We start from the raw sequence: 23974 nt of genomic DNA, 5'->3' as shown, positions 1-23974 counted from the left end.
GAAAAAATTAAAGTGAAATTCAATTAAGGGTTTTCCCTCTGAATTAATGCATCTTTTTGCAGTGATGAAAACGTTCCTTTTATTCATTTGTGTATCTAATGAGATTTGGTTTTTTTATGTAGACTATTCACCCTCAAGTTACAGATTATATCACTGAGATAATAAAATTTAATTACATCTTCAGCTTTTCTTTCACATTTAGTAACAATGAAAAACAAATCTAAAACGTAATGAAATCTAATTAAACCTTACATATAGCATACATGTAAGTTCCTTGGAAAATTAGGCTAAGGTAAACTTAAATTCCTCTTAAGATGTTTATTTCCTTTTGTTTTTCTCAAATTCAGGTGTTTCAAAATAGAGTTACTTTGCATACTTGGAGACAAAAAACTATTTTAGATTTGTAATGTACAACAACAAAAGGAGCCCGTAACAGTACTAATAGTGAGAAACAAGATTAAAATTGAGTTTGGGGAATCAGAAGTGTGATATTATTAAAAATAACAATAAAAATAATAAGGATTCTGATCATTATCTAAGAAATTATTCACAAAGGTGATTCATGTTTTAAAAGTTATGTTCAGAATACAACATGACAAAGGGAAAAATCTTTTATCTTCAAATATTTCCTTTTAGAGAAAAAATAATGCACGGTGAGGGAAGCCCCTGGTGGCTCTGTGATGAAGAATCCACCTGTCAATGCAGAAAACACAGGTTTGATGCCTGGGTTGAGAAGATCTCCTGGAGGAGGAAATGGCAACCCAATCCAGCATTCTTGCCTGGAGAATCCCATGAACAGAGGAGCCGGGCAGGCTACAGTCCACGAGGCCGCAAGAGTCGGACATGACAGAGTGCCTAAACAACAACAGCAACAACAGACCAAGGGTAATGCAGCCAAGCTCAGGCAATGCCAAGTGTCTCTCCTTCCCCTCTTCTAGAAAAACAGAGACACTGGGAGCAATGAGCCAGATCTCCTTCCCATGCAGATGGAGAGAGCAGAGAAGAAGGATGAGGAGCAGGAATTCTGGAGCCAACACTTCAGAAATCAAGTTCTATTACCAGTGCTTAATGGCTGTGTGACTCTGGGCAAAATTTCATTCATTTCCTTACCTGTAAAGTGGACATAATAATAGCACTTACCTCAACGATTATTGTGAGGATTAACTGAAGTGAATATTAGACTCTTAGTGGTATTTTGTAAGTTTTTTAAATTATTACTAAGAATCACAACCTTTTTCTACTCAGAGTGTCTCTACTGCTGACCATCAAGTCATCATTGCAGCCCAGCTTAGACTTGCAAGAACAAGGCAGAACGTGAGCAGTTGGAAGTACTGTGTTTAGACTATCTTCTAAGCTGCCTTGATGCTGATCCCCTGAACTTGGCACTGGCTCTAATGTGGGAGATGTGTCAATTTATTGCTGCTTAGTTCCAGAGATATAATTAAATAAAATGTCAAAGATGGATATTCTAGATACTCTGGGTCCTTTGCCATCTATAGCAAAATGCTCTAACTCAGGGATAAATGAAACATTTAGAAAACTCTCTTAGCAACAGGAGAATTTGAATCACAAAGGCAAGTAAGAGGTTGCAACCCATAAACAGAGACAACATTTCAATTAAGAAAGGGACTAAGTTAATTTAGCATGCTCCAGGCACCACCGCAGCTCTAACTAGTTCCATGGTATTTGCCAGGCTATAAACATGACCATTGTAGTGACAACTAGATGTTATTCTTGAACTGTATAGTTTCTGTGCACATGTGGACATGTTTTTCTCTCCAAGATATAATACTTACTGAAATTCTCAAGATTTTTTCCATTATCTTAATCCACAATAAAATCAGAGCCATAAATGTGGGAAGTGAGAGTACAAACAGAAAAGAAATATTGGTAAGGCATTTTAAGCCCTGAAAGAGTTCTTAAAATTTTTCTTTATACTATACGGGCCAGGGCTTGCACGATCTATTATTTTATGCTGACTCTATGTCTGTGTGTGTTTAATCATAAATTTTCTATGAAAAAAAATCAACTTCTTATGGATGATATATCATTGTTCATTTTTTAAGAAAGAGTCATGGTAACAGTTTTCAATCACAAAGTGTTCATTGAAATTCTACCATGTAAAGCAGTACCTTAGGCAAAAGGATTCAGAGGAAAGTGTTTTCATTCAAGGAGTTTAGAGTTGAGTTGAAAAGAGAAAACACTATAGCATGTGAGGAGTCTGATGGTTTTCTCCTTTCCTTCTTTCAGTCTAGCACATGTTCATCCCCTTGCTCTGAGTCGAGACATAGACTTGGGAATATGAGACAGTGGTATTTCAGATAAAGGGAGGGAAAGATACTATTTTAGAAGAAGAGCCAGGAGCCACATAAAGAGTAGTGGTATGAAGGTTTGTTTTTCTTATATTCTCTACACACAAAATCCAAGTGCCTTTGTACCTCCAATCTCAGACCTGTCTCAGGAGAAGCAAGATGGAAGTAATTAATTCACGACTGTCCCAGAGGCTGAGAAGAAGTGGCACTTTTCAGGTCAAACAGAGAGATTCAAGTTATTCCAAAACCATGAAGGGAAAAGAGAAAAGGGAAAAGATGGAGAATCTCAAAGGCAGACGGCTGTTAATGACCACCAAGTATTAGTCATGAAGATGACACCAAATTCCAGTTTGAAGAATTCACACTCAGAGATGTGTTGTCTACAGGAAGCATCCATTTCTCTGAATTGGGACATATGAGGGAGGGAAAGGTCTTGAGCATTTTCTGAATTAGATGTTACTATCTAACCATAAACTTGTTTGAAAATGGGCTATATCAAACCTTCAGTTTCACTGTTAATGGGCATAATACTAATAATAAAATAATAGAATGGCAAAGAACTTAGATGTATGCAGCTGATATGCAAGAAATAAACATTCAGAGAATAAAGAAACCTGTGTGTTATAGTCAGAAATATCATCAGTTGAAAAAATGTAGCTGAGACTTGAAGGATGAGAAAGATTTAGATAAACTGAATGGGATGAGGGTAGAGGCACAGTTTATGGTAATAGTGAAAATAGACTCAGGAACAAAAAGGTAGATGGCCTATATAGACAACAGCAAGGAAACCAGCAGGTCTGAATGCAACATTTCTGTCTGCATGAACTATGTCAGAAATAAGACTGTCTGGGAAGTGCCACATTCTAAAGACATGCAAATTTGGGCAGAAAGCTTTACACTTGTTAAGATAACTGGTATAAAGATTTTGGAAATTCTTGAACACTGGAGAGACATGATGGAAATTACGTTATAGAGAGATTGGTAACTACAGTTAATATAAATTTGAGGTGGAAGGAAACAACAGAAAATAAGCCAACAAGGAGGCTTTTGTAGCAATTCAGGTGTGAACAGAGAGGGATAGACCAACCTGATAGACATTTCAAAGAAATAACCAACAGGGCTGGTGCTCAGTTATATATAAGGAATAGCAGAAAGTTTAAAGATGGCTTCTAAACTGAGAGACTATAGCAGTGGTTGACTTGAAGGTTTTGTTTTTCAGTCACTAATCATATCCAACTCTTTGTGACCCCATGATCTGCAGTATGCCAGGCTTCCCTGTCCTTCAGTATCTCCTGGAGTTTGCTCAATCTCATGTCCATTGAGTTAGTGATGCCATCTACCATCACATCCTCTGTTACCCAATTCTCCTCTTACCCTCAATCTTTCCTGTGAGGGTCTTTTCCAGTCAGTTGGCTCTTGTCATCGAGTGGCCAAAGTATTGGAGTTTCAGCATCAGTCCTTCCAATGAGTATTCAGGGTTGACTTCCTTTAGGATCGACTGGTTTGATCTCCTTGCTGTCCAAGGGCCTCTTAAGAGTCTTCTCCAGCACCACAATTTGAAAACATCAATTCTTTGGTGTTCAGCCTTCTTCATGGCCCAACTATCACATCCATGCATGTCTACCAGAAAAATACTAGTTTTGACTATACAGACTTTTGTTGGCAAAATGATGTCTCTGCTTTTTAATATGTTGTCTAGGTGTGTCACAGCTTTTCTTCCAAACAGAAAGTGGTGTGAAGATTCAGTTCAGTTCAGTTCAGTTCAGTCGCTCAGTCGTGTCCGACTATCCGTGACCCCATGAATCACAGCACGCCAGGCCTCCCTGTCCATCACCAACTCCCGGAGTTCACTCAAACTCGTGTCCACAGAGTCGGTGATGCCATCCAGCCATCTCATTCTCTGTCGTCCCCTTCTCCTCCCGCCCCCAACCTTTCCTAACATCAGAGTCTTTTCCAGTGAGTCAACTTGTCGCATGAGGTGGCCAAAGTATTGCAGTTTCAGCTTTAGCATCAGTCCTTCCAATGAACACCCAGGACTGATCTCCTTTAGAATGGACTGGTTGGATCTCCATGCAGTCCAAGGGACTCTCAAGAGTCTTCTCCAACACCACAGTTCAAAAGCATCAATTCTTTGGCGATCAGCTTTCTTCACAGTCCAACTCTCACATCCATACATGACCACGGGAAATACCATAGCCTTGACTAGACCGACCTTGGTTGGCAAAGTGATGTCTCTGCTTTTTAATATACTATCAAGGTTGGTCATAACTTTCCTTCCAAGAAGTAGCGTCTTTTAATTTCATGGCTGCAATCAGCATCTGCAGTGATTTTGGAGCCCAAAAGAATAAAGTCTGACGTGAAGATTACTAGTGCTTAATTGTGAGATAAGGACATCAAGTTGAAGTCTTGTCTTTTTGACCAACCAAGTATATAACTTCCTCAAGTAACTTTATCTATTTGGTTAACAATCAGGTTTTTTTGTTCGTTTGTTTGTTTACGGTATAGTTCACTTACAGTTTTATATAAGCTTCAGTTGTATAACATAATGATTCACAACTTTTAAAGATTATACTCCAATTATAGTCACTATGAAATATTGGCTATATTCCATGTTGTATACAATATATCCTTGTAGTTTATGTATTTTATACCAAGTTGTCAATACTTCTTAACCCACCAGTTTTCTCATCTATAAAATGAGACAACTGGCTTGGGTGATCTCTGAAGGATTGAAAACTTTGTTTTTATGAATTTTACTTTAGTTGTCAAATTAGTACTGAACATCATAATGCTGAGCAAGATTTAGAAAACTCAGTATCTTTCAGTCAGTTCAGTTCAGTTCAGTTGCTCAGTCATGTCCGACTCTCCGCGATCAGTAATTCTATTTTTTAAAATCTTCTACTGTTCACCATAGAACAACATAAGATGGCATTACTTGCTACTATATTATATGGCTATTTAATATTCTGTCTAACCAACGAGCAAAATAATTTCATAAAAATACAAACTACTCTTTTCTATTTTTAATTCAAGGAACTTTTATACATTTTGTATGATCCTAGCATGAATATAAAGTTTGTTCCTATAACTCACTGAGTCCAAGGCAATGGGGATAAAAACAATATCACCAAAAATAATAGTAACTATAGTCAGTTAGTTCAGTCGCTCAGACGTGTCTGACTCTTTGCAACCCCATGAATGGCAGCCTGCCAGGCCTCCCTGTCCATCACCAACTCCCGGAGTTCACCCAAACTCAAGTAACTAACATTTAGGTAAATTGGAAAGCAATGTACACACATCATATCTTTTAATATTCAGAACCCACATCTGAGAGTTAAGTACTAATTTTACTCTGTTATAAATGAGAAAAGTTGAGATTTAGCAAAGCCATAATTTTCTAACTCAGAAAGCTCTCAGTAGTGGAATTGGAACTATACTCTGAGTCTTTCTTATCTGAAATCTTCTTAATTGTATCATCCTGTGAGGGCATTAAAACAGATTGTGAATTCCTCTGAAGGATGAATGGGATTTCTTCACAAATTGAATGAAACTCAAGAAATAGAGTCATGACAAAGCTGTTAAATGTTGGCTTTGCATCCATTCCCCTGCCACCATACTATGTTGCTAGAAAATGAGAATACTTTGAGCTTACATTAGAGAATAAAATATAAGGAAATGAATCAGAACCCACTCTTTCCTCCTTTATTTGTAGCAGAATAGAACAGGCAAAGGGATATTTCTTTTTTACTGACTTCTGCCACACAGCAATTCAGCATTTCTTGCACCTTCCTTTCCAGTGGCCAGAATTATTAGGTGTGCATGCATGCATGCTAAGTCACTTTGGTTATGTCTGATGTTTTGCAGCCCTTTGGACTGTAGCATACCAGGCTCTTCTGTCCATGGGATTCTCCAGGCAAGAATACTGGAATGGTTTGGATGCTGTCCTCCAGGGGATCTTCCCGACCCAGGGATCGAATGTGTGTCTCTTATGTCTCTGGCACTGGCAGGCAGATTCTTTACCACTAGCACCGCCTGGGAAGCCCAAATATTAGGCATGGGGATGTAACTCACAATGACATGTTTGAAATCTCAACATATGTAAGCAATCATATGGTCAGAGTTTACAAGAAAGGTTATCGGAAAGAACACTCTGTGTGAAAATAGTTACAACTTCATAGGTAATTACTAATATTTTTATCCACATGTCACAAAAAAATTAATGAGATTCTCAAGCTGTGGTATGATTTTTGACCTGTTGATATGAAGTAGGAAGAAAACTTAACACCTTCCCCATCAACAGTTTCTGTTTCATGATGAATTTTTCATAATCATGTATCCTGTTGCTTTCTTTTAACTTGTAAAGTGTTGACTAAGTAATAGTGGGGTGTTAATTTTGTGTGCTAAGGTTTGTTAAAGCTACAGATTTCAGATATAAAGAAAAAAACAGGGACTAATTCAGAAAGATTCTTAAAAGTGTAATTGGGAAAAAAATCACATTACTAAGAGTAGATCATGACTGACTACTCCTTCCTTAAGCTACAAATTAGATTATTATTTTCCTTTATCACATATCTTATGAAGCATTTGTACATTCTCAGTCATATTTAGAATACACTGTCTTCCCTGGTGCCTCAGATGTAAAGAATCTGCCTAAAATGCTGGAGATCTGGCTTCAACCCCTGGGTTGGAAGAAATCCCCTGGAGAAGGAAATGGCAACCCACTTCAGTATTCTTGCCTGGAGAATTCCTTGGACAGCTATGGTCCATGGGGTTGCAAAGATTCAGACATAACTTAGCAACTAACACTTTCACTTTTCATATATATATATGTGTGTGTGTGTGTGAATACATATGTACATATATATAAATGTGAAAGAGAATTCACTAGAGATTTCCTTAGCCTGTCCTTTGTGGAGAAGGCAAAACTTAAGAATTTGTTGGCTTGTTCATTTGTTACACAATTTTCTGTGAGTGCATTAAGCACCCACAAGGTGTGAGAAGAATAAGAGAAAGTGGCACACAAACCTGCATTCCCTTTTGTAGTGTGTACAGCCTAGTGAGTGAAAAACACAGGAAATAAGAAAGTTCATTTTCTAATTGTGCATGACAATAAGTGCTTGAAGAACAGAACACAGGGATCAGTGATGGAGGCAGAGGAGTGGGGACGATGTAGTAAGTTGTCAGGGATGACTTCATTGAAAAGAGATGGATAAAGACAATAGTCAGTTTAACAAGGAAAGGGAGCTGCAGTGTTCTAGGAAGGGGAGATAATAAACAGGTGTAAAAAGTCCATAAAAGAGAAAGTATTGGAAGTACTGTAGACCAGTGTGGCTAAAGTGCAGAGACCAAGTGGGATGCAGGTGGAGAGGAAGCTGTGAATAGGTCATGAGAGGAATGGAAACTACAGTAAGAAAGCAGGAGAGTGATAAAGCTCAATTTATGTCTGGAAAGATCTTTCAACCTGCCATATGAAAAATGGACTGAAGGGGAGCATGTTCAGAAATAAGTTATTTGGAATGCTTTTGTAGAAGTCTGGCAAGTGCAGAAAAAATGAACGCCAATTTGAGAAAAAAATGTAGAAAAAGTGAAAGCCAATTTGAGATAGACTTGGTCAGACTTGTTACATGTGGAGATGAGGAAAAGAACAAGTGAAAAAAGATCAATCAAAACATAGGAGGGCAGAACATTTGAATGTTCTCTACATAGGCATATGTATTGGTCAAAACTCACCAAAAACACCCTATGATATGGGCATTTTTATATTAAAAGAAAAAACTGTATACAGACATTGAACACTAACTCTGTATGCTGATTTATTTAGGGGAATGTGTACTGATATCTGCAAGTTACTTTGAAATACTTAAAAAATAGAATGGATTCAATGGAAGGATAGAGGGACGAATAGATACATGAGAAAATAAGCAAAGTGAATATCAATAATATTGTAAAAAACCCTTATAGTTTATGGTAACTTTGTAGAGCTGTTTGGAAACAGGTATCAAAAGCATTACAAATGCAGGTTTTTTTACCTAGTTGTTCTACCTCTAGAAAGGTGTCTTGTGGATAATCAGAGATACATATAAAGATTTATTACATAATGTTTAGAGAAAGACAATGTTTAGTAAAGAGATAAACAAAATCTATAAATAAGCATGTGGATTAAATAAAGTATATCCGCTTGATTAAATTCTATTATCCTCAATATCATTCTGTAGGAAAAAATTTAAGCAACCATAAAAAAAATAAACCAAGATATATTTTTAAGTGGAAAAATTAAATTTGTAATATATTACCCATATTTTGTATGCACACCTTGTAAATAGTATTTAAAACATCATTACTGTTTTACCAAAATGTTAGCAATTATTAAAAATTACATTATTTTCATCTTTGTATTTTCACTGTTTTCATATTTTCTACAATACGTCTAATTCCTTAATAAAAACTAGCATGTGATTTTAAAAGAATTCTGCCATAGTTATTTAAAATTAGATACCAACATAAACAATATTGTCCATCATGTTAGAAATACGACTAAAATGTAGAGATAGATATGGCTACTTTATAAATGTATTCAGAAACAATATTTTTAGCTATACAACTCCTAATTACATGTAGTATGGAGAAGCAAAGAGTCTCCATGAGGTTTTAGAAATAGCCAAAGAGAACTGGTGCCAGACAAAGAAGCCAAGAAGGTTGTTGGCTGACATTTAAAACCTCAAAGCAAAGACAGGAAAATCACTGTTTGCATAGGACAAGTCTTGCTATGCCTGGAGAAAATTGTTTGTATTTTGTTTTGCTATGTTGTTGGATTTTATGTTTTTGTTTCCATTGCTTTAGTTTTGGTTTTGGTTTCTTTGGTTAGGGTAATTGAAGTTCTATGACCCACTGACCTCCTTATACCATTAAATTAACCCTTGACTAAAATATGACGGATTTTTTTCCCTGTGTTTGACATATTTCCTCTAAGACTCAGATTTCTGGAATTTCTATCAGATAAATTTTAAAACTTTTTCATAGCAGTCATTAGTATAATTGGTGAAAAACGAAACTTTACATGAGTTCCTTTAGACTACTTTCTGAATAATTAAAGCCCAAAGAACCTAAAGAACATTAAATTATCTATTGACATCAGGCTAAATAGTTTTCAAATTTATATTTAGTTCTATGTTACTTGATGTCTTAATAGGTCACTTTAATTGATATCAAAATAAGTTTTCTGAAGAAAGGAGTGGTTAGCAGTGCATTTGAAAATAGAATGAAAATATTTGAGATTAACATAGTTTGTAACAATGATATAAACTAAAATGAAATATATTAAAAAATAGGTGAGAAGTCATGTATCTTCATTGTCAGTATCAACTGAGTATAAACAAGATTGGAGAGTATTGGCTTCAAAATTGTGCTTTAAATCCAAAACTAGGTGACAAAATCTCATTATTTGCCAAGATCAAGAATCAGTTGCCAAAAAACTAATGCCATTTTAATGATACAGGATCAATTGTGTCTAGATTAACTATCTGTTCATATTTCGTTATAACTAGGAGCATTACTTTCCATTTTTGTTGTTCACAGTTTTAACAGCTTACTATACATAACACTCAGAGAAGGCAATGGCAAGCCACTCCAGTACTCTTGCTTAGAAAATCCCATGGATGGAGGAGCCTGGTGGGCTGCAGTCCGTGGGGTCGCTAAGGGTCGGACACGGCTGAGCGACTTCACTTTCACTTTTCACTTTCACACATTGGAGAAGGAAATATGGCAGCCCACTCCACTGTTCTTGCCTGGAGAATCCCAGGGACTGGGGAGCCTGGTGGGCTTCCGTCTGTGGGGTCACACAGAGTCGGACACGACTGAAGTGACTTAGCAGCAGCAGCAGCAGCATACATAACACTACTTAGATGATGAAAGGTTTGTTTTCCACATTGAATATCTTAAAATTTTGCATAATTGCCAGAGGAATCAAATGGTAGCATAATATTAATAAATGTCTTCAAATGTTGAAGAACTTCCATTTTTAAAGTGAATTAACTTCATTCAGGGAGGTACCAGAAGGCTAAATGAGCACCAAATAGAGATATTATTTGTGTTTCTTTTCAATGTATGCTTTTCTCTCTGTGAATGCTTGGATTATGCCTTATTCTTCAATTTCTAGCACTTGGCCCAGTGTCTGTAATACTTAGTCAATATTTGTGAATATTGGTGGAATGAATAAATGAGTGGAGAAAGATGCAGCTTCCTAATTTAGGCATTATTTTTTTTAACAAAACCATTCATTGGAATATTTTGATCCTAAAAGGAGTATTTTGTCACATTTAATATTTTTAAAAATTGTACTTATATAAGTGTACAACATGATGATTTGATGTACATATACAGAGTGAAATGATCATTACAGTCAAGATGATTGACGTATTTATCTCTTCACCTTACCTTTCATGTGTGGGTGGTGAGAGCACCTGACCTAACTTTTGGCACACTTCCGGTATTAATACAGTCTTGACTGTGTATTAGGTCACTAGGCTTATTGGTCCCACATATCTGCAACATTGAACCAGAATAAAACTATTTTAAAGTTAAAAACAAAAAAACTCAAAAAAAACCTGTCCAAAAAAATGGAAGTGATGAAAATGTAGTCACTGGAATGATTTAAGCAAAATCTACATCACTATTTTCAGAAGGGTCAGAGAAGAAAATCCTTGCTTTCACAGGCACCTTGTTTTAAATTCTAACTCCTTTATCTACCAGAGGCTTTCCCTCATTGTCATTTAAATTTGCTCTCATCTTTTCTGTCCTAAAACAAACCCTATTTTTGCTGCAATCCTATGTCTCACCTTCTTTTTGCAGTCTGTTGCCTATAATACCATTATCATATCATTGTATCGTATTATCCTGTTATTCTTCATCACTCCCTCTACTCTTTAACCCAGTGTTTATTTCCTTGCCGCTCCACTGAAGCTACTGTCAGCATGAGCTCTAGCAAATTCCTCTTTTTAAATGTAATGGACACGAGTGCTCTGCCCCATTTGATAGTCTTGACTTCTTTTGAAGCACTCTGTTTGGCTTCCATGATAACACATTTTGCTTTTTAAAAAAAAAAAAAAAAACACTATCTGTATGACCATGCCTTTCATCCTCCCTTTGGGTTTCCCATTCTTTCCCACATCTTTTCGTGGTGGTAGAGTTTATCTGCATTCCATCCAGAGCTTGCTTTTTTCTCATTCTATAGTTCCCCCTCATGAGTCAGTCTCTTATTCCAATTTGTGCATGTATACTGACTCAAGATTTTTTTTATATCCCAGGTTAGGTAATTAAGCTCTAAACCCAAAGATGTATGTGTTTATTGAACATCCACATTTGAATAACCCATAGGAATCCAAATACAACATGTCCAAACTAATCCCTTGTTCTTACTGATTTCTAAACCAGTTCTTCTTTCAGTAGAGAATACAACCAATACACTTCTCCAAGCCAGAGACCTAGCTGTTAGTCCTGAATTTACCTATACTTTGTGAATCTACCAATACACAGGTACCTAAAACTATCAATTCTATCAGTCAAATGTCATCCAATATATAAAATACACCCTGATAACATATGTCCTTATATCTCTAACGTCCTTTAAGCCTACCCTCTACCAGTTCCCTAGTTTAGGCCCCCATTATCTTCTGCCTAGATAGCTGCAATAATTTCCTATCTTATTTCATTTATTTGAGTTCATTTTTAACAGTAGCCAAAGTAATCTTTCTAAAATATGAGAATGATCATATCACTTCCTTCTATCAAATCCTTTTATGGCTACCAATTTCTTCCATATTACACTGTTAAGTTGTTCAGAATCTTGAACCTATGGTTGGATAGCATCCCCGACTCGATGGACATAAGTTTGAACAAGCTCCGGGAGTTGGTGATGGACAGGGAGGTCTGGTGTGCTGCAGTCCATGGGGTCACAAAGAGTTGGATATGACTGGGCAACTGAACTGAACTAAATTATATTCCTAGAGTCATCTCCTAGTAGTATCTTCCTCCTACCTTATATATAAACTCTACCCACTGATCTATCAGTCTTAGTAACACCATACTCATCTTCATGTCTAGATATTTGATAAGAAATTTCTCTGCTTGAACTGCTCCTCCTTCTAGGCTTCATGTTGCTAAATTTTAAACTCAGGTGCACTTATTCCAGAAATACCTCCCTGATCTGCCTCCTATGTACTCCAATAGCTTCCTTCGTTACTCCTTTAGTTAGAGAACTCACAGTCATTTGTTGTTGCCCTTAGATTATAAACTCCAAAAAGTGGTATGGTATGGTATATAGCTCAAAGTTATATTCCCACTGAGTAGCACAGTGACTATCATATAGCAGATACTCCAAAACAATTTTTGTAAGAAAAAAGTAAATATAAAAAAGGAATATTTATCAAATAAAGATAAACAAAATTAAAGTTATACAGTCATGAACAAATAACAATAATTTGAGAGAATGAGAAGAGCATGGCAGGAATATCTTGAAGACTGTACAGAGTTTTTAGTTGGAGTTGTGACCAAATAAATGTCAACATCTGAGAAGTGATCAGGTTCAAGAAACTGTTACCTTGAAAGAACCTAGTATGAAGGAGGGGGAAGGTTTATCTTTCCCCTGTTCCTTATTTGAGTTATGGTTTCTGGGTTATGTTTCACCCATTGAAAGAAACATTGGGAAATCTGTAGTGAGTAAGAGAGCACACAGGACAGTAAAACGTCTTAAAACCTTCCCAAACAGGACTGGTTGAAATAATTAGGGCCAATTAGTGTAGAGAAGACATATAGTTGAAGACTGACTGACTCCAAATATTTGAAAAGCTCTCTTAAAAGAAAAGAATATTCTCCTTATATCATTCAGAGTTTAAAATTAGTATGAATGGGTCTACATGGAAATTAAATATTTCTCATCAGAGTGAGAAATTTCATAGGATCTAGAGTTTTGGAAAGAGGTTTTAGAGATCATTACTGTGTCACTGGAAAAGACTCTGATGCTGGGAGGGATTGGGGATGGGAGGAGACTGGGACGACAAAGAATGAGATAGCTGGATGGCATCACCGACTCGATGGACATGAGTTTGAGTGAACTCTGGGAGTTGGTGATGGACAGGGAGGCCTGGCGTGCTGTGATTCATGGGGTTGCAGAGAGTCGGACACGACTGAGCGACTGAACTGAACTGAACTGAACTGACCATGTCACTAAAATTATAGAAGCATAGGATAGAGGACTACTAAGGGTTCAAACATTAGAGCAGGGATCCCTAATCCCCTGGGCCATGGACCGCTACTAGTCTGTAGCCTGTTAGGAACTGGGGTGCATAGCAGGTGAATGGCAGATGAAACCAAAACCATCACCCTACCACCACCTGTGGAAACCTGTCTTCAATGAAATCAATCCCTGGTGCCAAAAAGGTTGGAGACTGCTGCATTAGAGGGTATAGAAAAGGCTCAGGATAGATCAGTGTTCACATATGAAGGTCTGTCGCTAGAGTCTTGTACTGTTGTTCCATAAAGATGGCATCAAGAGTGTCACATGAAAACTATGTCAGAGTCAATATTAGGGCCAGAATCAGGAAACCACAAGACACAGTAGCAGCGTGTTATTCAATAAGGAGAGAATCATGCAGGTCAAGCTGGATTTAGTACACAGAGTAATGCTTTTGGGGGACCGTTAATAAATGTGAGGACTCTGATTCTCAAATTAAGTTTTAAATCTCAAGATTATATTGGCTATCATCTGATCCTTCAAAATATTTGACAGTCTCTTCAAACGTTAGATAGCATAAATGATGACAAACCTCTATCTGCATCTAAATCTTCCAGTTTTTAGGAGAGGGGGCTGAGGGCCTCCATGATTGAAGATGGTGTTGTTTTTCTGGAATTCTTTGAAAGCTATAGGTAGAAGGAAGCCAGAGAGAGAAAAGGGCATCTCTCAATTTGAGGGAAATTTCCTGGCTCTGAGAGCTGCCAAGAACCTCCCCAATTGTCCAGAGTCAGATTCAGTTAGGGAGTTTTGGATTCAGACACTGCCAAACTTCACGTAAGTCAGAGAAGCAGAGTTATCTTTGCCCTTAGTCTTTCCTTAGGAAGAACACTATCCCTTTATCTCTTTCACATCTGAAAATTAATTTGTGGAAATAATTTTGGCATCAAATATTTATGGGAAATAAAACCCTTTAAGAACTGTGAATAAACTTATTGGACTTTTACTTGAGAATAATTGTTGGTACCTGGGAAGAAAAGGGATGTCACTATGAGTGAAGGTGTGTGCCAGGGAAGTGTGTGGATGAAATTTCCCTTTAGGACATGACTGGAGAAAGTGTTCCTGCTTCAAGAAGACTCTGTGTGCAGTCATCTTGAGTAGATTTTGACTTTGTTTTATGAAAGTTATCCAGAGTCTACACGGATTAAGAATCTTTTGATCTGTTTCAACTTCAAGGACACACCATGCCCTGTTTTAGGTGCCAAGTTTGTGTTCTGTTGAAAACCATTCTTAATAGTTTGGCAGTATCAATGCTAGTCTAACAGAGAGATTTCCCATTTTTATGAAACACCCACAAAAAGTCAACATTGTGGTTTTTAGCACCCATTGACCAAATAACAGAGTAATAAAAACAAGATTGGAAGGACTTGAAAGCATTCAAGATATTTTATTGTGGCATCTAATATGATTTCAACAAAATATTCTGTAGCTTAGTTAAGATAAAATGGACAAGGAAAATGTATTTATTAAGTATCTGTCTTGTTTTCAGAAATTTAAGAGAAGTATAGAGTACCTAAAAAAACTCACCTTGTTCTGAGAAGTCATTAATTTGATGGATGAGAAAAAATAAGCATACAAAAAATTTTAATTACACCCAAGGCAGTACATAATACGGAAAGGATTTTTCCTTACTCTTCTTCAATACTTGACAATTTCTTTTCTAAAACACATGTTGAGTCTGTCACTTTCTTTCTTAGTGGGCATCACCAATCATCTTTTGCCTGAAATACCTCCTTCATCTGGTTCCTGAATTTCTGTCTTTGCCCTCCCCAAACAGATCACCACACAGTAAACCAAACATTTTGAAGCACATCCAATTATGCCATTCTTCTTCATAAGATCCTTCACGGGATTGCCATTGTATATATGGAAAAAGCCACGATCCTCACCATGCCACAAGGTCCAGCAGGAGATAGTACTGTCCATCCCTCCAACCTTCTCTTGGGCACCATCCTCCCTCCTATGCCCGCTCAACTCTGGGGCTTTTCCTATGCTGTCCTTTCTCCTAATATACTGTCCTTTTAAGCCCTTCTTGGAGCTAGATCCTCCCCATCACTTAGGAATCAGCCTAAGTATCACCTTCCCAGAGAGCCCTTCCTTGAACACTGAGTTTGAAGTCCACCTCTGTCACTCTCCACTTCAGCACTTTAGGACATTATTCAGTTTTCCCATTTTGAATGTTTAAAATCAAACTGCATGCTTTGCCTGTATTCCATTCCTTGCCCCATTTAAGATTTTTGAAGCCGGAGTCCTGTTTGTCTTCTCCATATGTTTTCACAGCCCAAGAGCCTGCTTTGGAGTATGTGCTTAATACATAGGTTGAATGAATGGCTGAATAAATGCACACACACACTTTTTCAAAGGTAGCCTGATATTTTCCAAATGATACAATGCTTCATATAAATATAAATCAGATAGTGAAACAGAGATAAGAAGAACTGGGCAATGAATTCAATATCAGGGAAGGAGAAATGAGGCTAATGGAGGAATGTTGTTAAATATTCTCTTTGCTCAGTGTGTGAAGCAGAGTTTGGAAACACTGGCTGTTAAAAATGCTGAAGAAAAGTATGGCTTTACACAGACTGACAGATTCAGCGTCAGGTTAATGTAGAAGAAAGGGCTTGAGTTAAGTCTCAAAAGCAATGTGGAACTGAGTTGGCATGGAAGGATTAAGAAAAAAGATGAGTTAACCATGCAAAGCTGCAGAGGCAGGAAACCGGGAATTATATAGCTTCATGGGGCACTAAGAAATCCTAACTTCCTGATTTGTAGACATAGTTCTCCACAGAATTAGGTTTTTGAATCCTCTGCTCACCTACCTAAATGCCTTGGTTTTATTTCCAAGCAGTTCTTTTCTTAATGTTTCTTAGAACATGCCTTCCTTTGGAGGGGGGAGGGAAGTCATAAGAAATGAAAAAGTCAGAATGTTTTACTCTGTAATACCTCTCAAAATTTTACATTTTATTGGAAATCATGTAATGTTTTTACCTCTATTCATTTTATTAAAAAGCTGGGGACATTTCAGAAGATGCCTACATCTGAGAATTACTCATAGCCGAGAAGGTCTATACGTCATCTAGGGCTCTCCTGTCAGTGAAGCCAAATGGGAGCAAAAAAGATGTCTGACTTTGTTATTTGATTAACACCGCCCTCCCCCACCACCCTCCTTAGGGAAAGTAGTTTATCCAGCCCCACATTGTGGATCTTGGGACAAGACTATGCTGGAGGCTAGGATTATCAAAACTGGCCTTCCCCAGTGTATCAGAAACCTCTTATGTTCTTCTTTAGATTCTATTCGTCGCACCTCTTCCTCCAGCCACTGCTACAAAACAAGTTCACTGAACCTTTGCTTAAGTGTCACTTAAGTGCATCCTGACAACACTCATTCTCATCTCAGACTCATTTCAGGGCTCTGCTTCTGCCATGGGGCTTCTCATATGCTGCAGGGATATTCTGGATACTCATTCAGGAACACAAGGAAGGTTGGGGAGTTAATGCCCAGGAGCCCATTCTTGACCAATGGGACCAGGGGCTGAAGGATAAATGCTTTGTCCTTTGTCCTCTGGTGAATAGCTCTGAGGAATATTTCATATGTTTGTTCTTAAAGTCACATTGAATCAAGACACAGTCACCTACCATGGATAATTAGGTAACACATTCTGTATTGGCTTTTCTGCTTGTTTCTTCCATTTTCTGGCTTATTCCTCTCCTTCCCACAAACAAATCTTTGTCTCAATCTCTTTTGTAGGAGAAAGGAAGCCAGAGCTGAAACATCTATTAAAACAAAGCAAGAATTACTCAAATGTCAAGATGCCAAGAGTACTCAAAAAGGTCTGTAACCCAAAATAGTATTCAGTTCAGTTCAATTCAGTCTCTCAGTCATGTCTGACTCTTTGTGACCCCATGGACTGCAACACGCCAGGCTTCCCTTTCCATTACCAACTCCCCGGAGCTTCCTCAAACTCATGTCCATTGAGTCAGTGATGCCATCCAACCATCTCATCCTCTTTTGTTCCCTTCTTCTCTTGCCTTCAATCTTTCCCAGCATCAGGGTGTTTTCCAGTGAGTCAGTTCTTTGCATCAGGTGGCCAAAGTATTGAAGTTTCAGCTTCAGCATCAGTCCTTCCAATGAATATTCAGGACTGATTTCCTTTAGGCTTGACTGGTTTGATCTCCTTGCAGTCCAAGGGACTCTCAAGAGTTTTCTCCAACACCACAGTTCAGAAGCATCAATTCTTCAGTGCTCAGCTTTACTTTATGGTCCAACTCTCACATCCACACATGACTACTGGAAAAAGCATGGTTTTGACTATATGGACCTTTGTCGTGCAAGAAATTCACACTTCAACATATCACCATTGTAAACACTAGCCACCGTTACAGAAATAAATACCTTTTGAGATGGTTATTGGGATGAGAAACTGGGGCTAGGTTGGTCAGACAAGAGCCAAGTAACCCAAAGAAAGTACAAGAAAGATGGGGTTCTTTAACCAGGTGATATCCTGAGGACTACAAGGTGGATCGCTAAGGGAAACACTGAGAAGAGAGGTGATATGACACTGAACACAATCCTTATACGCTCCTCGATATAGCCCCGAGTTGGCCCAAGATGTGAAACTTGTAACAGCGGACACTCTGCTGCTTCTTCCCTTTGTTCAGCTTGCTACTGGTCAAAAGCATATGGCTTTTTAAAAATACCTTAATAATTTCACAAATGACTGAAACTATTCCTTACATGGTGATCAACTGCAAAGGCTGCCATTTTGATACGGGCAACAGAACGTGAATAATTGAGGTTGTCATAGCAAAACACAGCCTATTTTACTCATAGAAAAGGGTAAACCTAGGCTGATAGACCAGAGAACTTTAGCTCTCTGCCATGCCCTGCTGCTGCTGCTGCTAAGTCACTTCAGTCATGTCCGACTCTGTGCGACCCCATAGATGGCAGCCCACCAGGCTCCCCCGTCCCTGGGGTTCTCCAGGCAAGAACACTGTAGTGGGTTGCCATTACCTTCTCCAATGCATGAAAGTGAAGTCGCTCAGTCATGTCCAATTCCTAGTGACCCCATGGATTGTAGCCTACAAGGCTCCTCCGTCCATGGGATTTTCCAGGCAAGAGTACTGGAGTGGGTTGCCATTGCCTTCTCCCTGCCATGCCCTACTTAGCTTCAATAGAATCATAGCTCAAGAATGCTCCAAGGAACTTTGTAGATAAGGAAACAGGGTACTGGTAGGGTAGCAAACATGGTAAGGGCGGGGATCCAGTTCTTCTGACTTACAAATCAGACTGTTATATTTTCTCTGATTGGTGTACCTTCTTAAAGGGAAAAATGAATTAGGTTGGGGTGGGTAGCAAGGGCAGGTCTATGTCATAATAATATATCCTATCTTGGAGAATTTGTTGTTTTCCTTCTTTTATAAAAGTTTTCCTTTTTTGTTTCATTCATATGACTATTCTTTCCTCTACTTCCTGCTTCTACTTACTGGAAAAAAAGATTTTTATTTTTTTACGCACATATGTGCATAATCACCCAAGGTATTTGTGCCATTCATTCTGTTCTTTTTAGCAAACACTTTATTCCCAAGCTCCAAGGCTTCTAAAAACATCTTAACACATTATTGACTGAAGACATATTAATGCCACAGGCATTAGTTTCTGCAAAAATCCCCTGGTCAATAATCTGTTAAGAAGTCAGCACTTCTGTGTATTTTCCTATCCCAGCCATCCACAAGCCATAGATTCTGATTTAATGTTAAGAGAAGAGACTCACTTATGGCTTTAAAGGTAATTTAATTGTTTTTTTGATATTGTTCAAAAAATTTTTTTGTTTTTCTTATTATTTTTTAAAATGTTTCTCCCACATTATGTTTTTTCCTAGGTAAATCAGATATTTTGAAATATTTTTGCTAAACATTTGTTAGCAAATTTAATATATTCGCATGCTATGGGAAACAGTGATAAAACCAACTTTTCCTATTAATATTATGTAGCTAGTTAACCTAAGGGGCCCCAACAGTTCAAAGCTCACATAAATATTAACTTTAATTCCATTGTTATTTTAACCCACAGAGCCCAATAACTTGACTCCCTGGAGGCAAATCCTCATGAGCACTGTTCAGTTTTAAAATCAGTTCAGAGTTCTAGAATTATTGCTTAGATTCTCTGTTTATTTGGCTCACTAATCCTGATTTTTTGTTTGTTTTTTTTGACCTCACAAACATGTAAGTGAAATAGTCAAATTTCAGTATAGAAATTTGAGTATTTATAACCATCATATTTTTTCATTTGATTGCTAAGTGTATTTTGACTGAAACAAGTAAAACTCCAGTTTACAAGTCAGCAAATATTTTACAAATTGAAATATCAGAAGAATCTAGAGCGAGTTGACTGGTGAGTCAGTTTTAATTATTTTCTAAATAGCAAATTTCAGATCTTTGAATACTTTAAATCCAAAAAATTTCATCAAACAAATGAACATTCATTACTCAGTAGGAACTTACTGACAAATGTGGGAAATATGCTAAAAAAAAAACAAAGAGCATGTAGAACATGTTATTTTCATATTATTTCCTTATGAATGGTTGATTCAATAAGCATTCTCAAATCCTGTCTTCCTGCTTCTCTTTATATAATTAGCCAAATACTTGTTTCTCCATCTCCTTTGTTTTTTTAATAAAAGGGACCATGGTGGTTGGCACCACCACTCTATCCTTCAACCCATCAACAATATAATGAAATCTCCCTTCATTAAAGATTCTGTAATTAAGGAGAAAAATTAAGTTCTGTTTGCCTAATCCATTATCAACTGGGTTTCATTTACTGTGTGCACATCCAAACTGCTACACCTTCATATTCAATATACATGCAGCCAGGACCAATGTTAACCACGAAGGATCATTGTCCGCCACAGACCAACATGTAAAAGGAAGCTATAGACAACAACTGTGCCTAACAATGAGATAGAAATCACCTCCCAACAAAGTATTCTATAGTGATTGAATGTTACTTTATTCAGATGGTGTTAATTAGCTGTGTATTAATTATGATGACTAAAGCTGAAACTCCAATACTTTGGCCACCTCATGCAACAAGTTGACTCACTGGAAAAGACTCTGATGCTGGGAAGGATTGGGGGCCTGAGGAGAAGGGGACGACAGAGAATGAGATGGGGGGATGGCATCACCTACTCTATGGGCATGAGTTTGAGTGAACTCCGGGAGTTGGTGATGGACAGGGAGGCCTGGTGTGCTGTGATTCATGGGGTTGCAGAGAGTCGGACACAACTGAGCGACTGAACTGAACTGAACTGAATTATGATGAAATAGCACAGAGATTTTGTCAATGATTAAGCCTTTTGTTTGTTTGTTTGCTGCAATGCAGTTCTAAATCTGAGTGATAGTCTTCTTTGATTATTGGGAAATGCTAAGAAAAATAATTATCCTTAATTATGCTGGCAGTTAACAGAAAAGATATTACGTTGTAAATCTAAATCAAGTGAGAAGCTTGGGGATTTCAGTTCTTATGCTATTCCAATGTCATAATCAATTTCTCTCCTTGCCCACATTTGGATAGAAGTGAAGTGAGAGTTAGCCTGATCCCTTTTAGATTGGATTGCATGCAGGAAAATAATTTTTTTCCTTTTTTTTATTGAAATACAGCTAATTTACAATATTGTGCTAATTTTTGCTGTACAGCAAGGTGACTCAGTTACACACATATATACATTTTTTTATTCTTTTCCATTATGGTTTATCCCAGGAGATTGGATATGGTTCCCTGTGCTATACAGTAGGACCTTGTTGTTTATCCTTTCTCAATGTTTGTAGCTAGTAACTCCAAACTCCCAGTATATACCTCTGCCTCCCTCCCTCCCCTTGACAACCACAAATCTGTTGTCTATATCTGAGTCTGTAGCTATTTTGTAGACAAGTTTATTTGTGCCACATTTTAGAGTTATATGTGTAATTGATATCATGATATTTTTTCCTTTCTTTCTGACTTACTTCTCTTAGTATGACAGTCTTTAGTTGCATCCATGTTGTTGCAAATGGCTTTATTTCATTCTTTTTAATGACTGAGTATTCCACTGTATATGTGTACCACATCTTATTTATCCACTTATCTGTTGATTGACACCATAAAACTCCTAGAAGAGAGCATAGGCAAAATATTCTCCAACATAAATTGTACCAATGTTTTTCTAGGTCAGTTTCCCAAGGCAATAAAAATCAAAACACAAATAAACAAATGGGACCTAATCAAACTTACATGCTTTTCCACAACAGTGTTAGTCACTCAGTCCTGTCTGACTCTTTACAACTCAATGGACTGCAGCCTCTGTCCATGAAATTCTCCAGTCAAGAATATTAGAGTGGATTGCCATTTGTTACTCCAGGGGATCTTTCTGGTGCAGAGAAACCATAAAAAACAAACAAACAAACAAACAAAAGACACAACCTATGAAATGGGAGAAAGCATTTGCAAATGATGCAATAGACAAGGGCACCTATACAACTCAACAATAAAAATTTAAAAAATGAGCAGAAGACCTTAATAGACAATCACCAAAGAAAACACACAGATGGGCAGTAGGCACATGAAAAGATACTCAGCGTCATTGGTGGTGTAGTGGTAAAGAATCCACCTACCAATGCAGGAGACACTGGAGATGCAGGTTCAATCCCTGGATCAGGAAGATCCCCTGGATAAGGAAATGGCAACCTGCTCCAGTATTCTTGCCTGGGAAATTCCATAGATAGAGGAGGCTGGTGGGCTACAGTCCATGGTGTCTCAAAAGAGTTGGAGATGACTGAGAGACTGAGCACAAGCACACAATTAATTATTAGAGAACTGCAAATCAAAACTACAGTGAGGTAAAACCTCAATCTGGTCACAGTGGCCCTCATCAAAAAGTCTACAAATAACCAACAATGGAGAGGATGTGGAGAAAAGGGAAACTTCCTACACTGTTGGTGGGATTGCAAGTTGGTGCAGCTACTATGGTAAATAGTGTAAATGTTCCACAGAAAACTAAAAATAAAGCTACTTATGATCCAGCCATCCACTTCCTGGGAATACACCTAGACAAAACTGTAATTCAAAAAGGTACATGTACCCTTATGTTCACAGTATCACCATTCACAGTACTCAGGAAAGTAACTTTTAAATAGAGGTAAATAGTTATGGGTTTCCCTGGTGGCTCAAATGGTAAAGAATCTGCCTATAATGTAGGAGACAGGGATTTGATCCCTGGATCGAGAAGATGCCCTGGAGAAGGGAATGGCTGTCCACTCTAGTATTCTTGCCTGGAGAATTCCATGGACAGAGGAGCCTGATGGACTACATAGTCCATGGGTCAAAGAGAGTCAGACTTGACTGAGCGACTGATACTTTGCTTTCACTTTTCAAATGGTTATTATTGGTCATAATTACTTTGGTAGGCAAGGGAGATGTAAGACAATTTAAAAATTCAATTATTAATATCCAAACAAGCATATAATATTCTAGAAGTACCACTATTTATCTAATTAAAGTGACATGTTTGATTTTTTTCCTATAATGCTTCATTTTATTAAACTAGATGAGAAATTTTTTATAGATCTAACAGATGGGTGATAGTGTGATAAAGTAATAAAGCACATCATCAAAAGGCCAGGTAGGAAAAATGTATTGAATGCTCTGTCTACTCACCCTGCCCTTTATTTAATACTAATCTCGAGACCAGGGAAATTAAGAAGGTGCATCTGCATAGGACCCATCCATGCTAAGGACCCACTCCAGGGCTCAGAGGATCCTTGGCATAAGACTTACTATATTCAGCACCCACAGACAACTTTTTTCTTTTAAGAGCAATCTAAATCAAACCATGATTCCAGATGAAGGATATAGGTAAAATCTACATTAAAAATGTTTCTGTTTCTAAATTTAATGAGCTGTTGAGAATAAAAGAATAGTAAAGTTAAGACCCAGACTAAAGAATCTGCCTGCAATGCAGGAGACACAGATTTGATCTCTCAGTCAGGAAGTTCCCCTAGAGAAGGGAATGCCTGCCTGCTCCAGTATTCTTGCCTGGAGAATCCCATGGACAGAGGAACCTGACAGGCAAAAGTCCATGTGGTTGCAAAGAGTCAGACATGACTGAGTGACTTTCACTTTTAATACTTTGCAACTTAAGAATAAGGTAAGATACAAAGAGAAAGCTCCAAGTGAAGTTTCCTGTCTCCATCTGAGAAGAATTAACAATGACAAAACCACAGAGGCATTATTTTTCTTATTTTTTTTTTTAGTTTTTTAAAAATAATGTTTTCCTGAACATTCAGACCTCTAGATTGAATTGGAAGAATGAGCCAAAGTTGAATTTCCTTTTTACCCAGAAGA

This window comes from Moschus berezovskii, chromosome 18 (genome assembly GCF_049115385.1).
Source record: "Moschus berezovskii isolate FMDL1 chromosome 18, NW_MosBer_1.0, whole genome shotgun sequence".
NCBI lineage: Eukaryota > Metazoa > Chordata > Mammalia > Artiodactyla > Moschidae > Moschus > Moschus berezovskii.
Note: the sequence above shows the minus strand (reverse complement) of the source record.